At 37.1% G+C, this 2,707-nt stretch overlaps 1 non-coding gene across 1 annotated transcript; it reads right to left on the bottom strand.

The window, feature by feature from the left end:
* Positions 1 to 1,170: 1,170 nt before the first annotated feature.
* Positions 1,171 to 1,278, bottom strand: LOC122280195. Its single transcript, XR_006229782.1, has one exon. It is a non-coding gene; the product is annotated as a small nucleolar RNA R71 (small nucleolar RNA).
* Between the last annotated feature and the right edge of the window lie 1,429 nt (positions 1,279 to 2,707).

Here is a 2,707-nt window from a genome sequence, read left to right as displayed (position 1 = left end):
TGTTGAGCTATAAGATTATGAATATATGATTGTAGCTTAAACATATTTTTCATGCCATTGATGTGATCTTCTGCTACACTATTGTTTGTGAACATAAGGTCATCTTTAGATATGATATTTCTTTGTATACATGAAAATTGTGGTTTGTTAAAAGAAAATAGATTCTCGAATTAAATTTGAGAAAGTAAACGCATATAATGTCATATTTTTCGATTATGAATTTGGTGCTATAATTCTTAATTGTGTATATAGTATGGATTGAAAAAATTAGAGTATTGGATCCGATTGATGGAAGCCTGAAGTTTTACTTGCCTTTTTATTTGTACCATAATCTCATTTTAATTATGTGCTTTAGGTAGAATTTTCAAATTCTTGTCATATTGTAGTTTAATTTTTTTTCTTAAACCTTGTGTATTGTAGTGTTTCTTCCAACTCCTAGTGGATTGACACTCTGAACTATACTATACCACCACTTAATAGTTTGGCATAATTAAATTTTGGCACCGTTATCGTGGAGACGGTGCAAGAATTAATACAAGACATAATTTACTTTAGTAGTGGGTAAAGGCGGTAACTTTGTTCCCTCTTTTAGCTTGCTACACTATTTGTTTTCTTTCTTTCTTTTCATAGTATTTTTTTTAGGTTTTATTATTTTATTATTATTATTATTATTTTTTACTTTGCATGCATAGATATAAAGACGTCTTGGGTAGGTTTTCGTAAGCCTGTGCTAGAGTCAAAGTCAATTGTTTTTAATCCTTTAATTGACAATCCATTTAGTCCCGAGGAAATGAGTGAACATTAACATCAACCAACTAGAACTCTTTTGGATTACATCCACCCCACACGCACAGCTACACCATCATGCATCATGTTTCCAGCCAACACTCGTCAACTTGATTTTAAAATAGGAATGATACAGTTACTTCCCACCTTTCATGGTTTAGAAAATGAAAATACTTTTGTGCACATTAGGGAGTTTGAGAAAGCAGTTTCGACTTTCCATAGTCATAATGCTACAGATGATGTTGTGAGACTTAAATTCTTTCCTTTCTCTTTGAAGAATAGAGTAAAGAGTTGGTTGTACTCACTAAGACCACGATCAATGGGATCATGGAATGAGATGACACAAGTCTTCTTTAACAAATATTTTCCCCAACATAAAACCAATGCTTTAAAGAGGAAAATCTCCTCCTTTGCACAAAAGGATAGTGAGTCTTTGTATCAGGCTTGGGAGAGGTTTAAGGAGTTGTTGAGTATGTGTCCTTACCATTGGTACAAAAACTGGCGTTTAGTTAGTTATTTTTATGATGGACTTACACTGAGAGAGCGCCAATTTATAGAGATGATGTATAATGGTGAGTTTTTGCGAAAAAATCTAGATGAGGCCAAAGAATATCTCAATGAGCTTGCTAAAAAATCACACACTTGGACTAGATCTAGTGCTACTGAAAGTACAAATAGGTCACGACCTACTGAAAATTCAAAATAGTGGTGAAATTTACCATCTTAGGAAAGAGGATAACCTAAAAGCTAAGGTTGAGATGCTTACTAGGGAGTTAGAGGTTTTAAAAACTAAGGATTTAAAACCAACACACATGGTTACTCGTGTCGAGTCCTTTGGACCATGTTTTGTGTGTAGTGGGGTAGATTATCTAGCTCAACAATGCCCCACATTTGCTAAAATGAGGGGAATGTATGAGGAACAATGTAATGCCCTAGGCATGTACAGAAGCCTTTTACACCTTTCTCCGATAACTATAATCCGAGTTAGGGTAATCACCACAATTTTAGTTAAAAATCAACAACCTCCATAGCCACCTAGAGTTTACCATACGCCTCTATATTAGCCCACACCTTCTAGGAGCCCTTTAGAGGACACCTTACATGCATTTATTGAGGCTCAAGGTAAAACAAACCAGAAATTTGAGTCAATGATCACCCAATTGGTTGAGGAAAACAAAGAGATTAGGAGTCATGTCTCTAAGCTGGCCAATGCCTAAACCATAAGTGAGCGTGGGAAGTTTCCATCCCAAGTGCAACCCAATCCTAGTGGACAACATATGGCACAAACGTCTAAACCTAATCGTCAAGATTTTATGGAGGTAAATGCCTTAACCACTCAAACTGGAAAGGTAATAGAACCAACTCATAAGCCTAGGGAGATGTGACGCCCCCAAATCCCCACGCCCGAACACGGGGAAATCGAGACGTCCGGATGGTGACAACCCGGGTCACCATCCTATCGACGGGTGCCAAGTGTGTGCAAGAGCAACATATGTGCACGAAGAAATACGCAGCGGATAACGAAAGTCATAACTAAGTACCAGAATTTTTCTTAACGTAATACAAGCTGTTTAAAACATACATAGATAAAATATTACAAAAACACAAATACAGTTTTAAACCAAATATAAATCATAGCATCAGCAACCCGGGGGAGCCGCATCCTCGGGCTCAGCCTCCTCCTCTTCGTCCTCCAACTCTGCACCAAAAGCTACGGAGTCAAAAATGGTACCGCAGGTAAGTAAAACCCAAACACTACCAGATAAAAACACACAGAACTCAAACAACATGCATGAAACATGCCCAATGCACAAAACCCAAAGACAGTTTTCCACACACGCCAAAAACCCTTTTTGGCCCAAAAACACATCCTTTCCAAAAAACACGCCAAAAGTCACATTTGACCTTTATCCGTCTCAAA

Source organism: Carya illinoinensis, chromosome 10, assembly GCF_018687715.1.
Source record: "Carya illinoinensis cultivar Pawnee chromosome 10, C.illinoinensisPawnee_v1, whole genome shotgun sequence".
NCBI classification, from domain to species: domain Eukaryota; kingdom Viridiplantae; phylum Streptophyta; class Magnoliopsida; order Fagales; family Juglandaceae; genus Carya; species Carya illinoinensis.
Note: the sequence above shows the minus strand (reverse complement) of the source record. Positions and strands in the feature narration are given on the sequence as shown.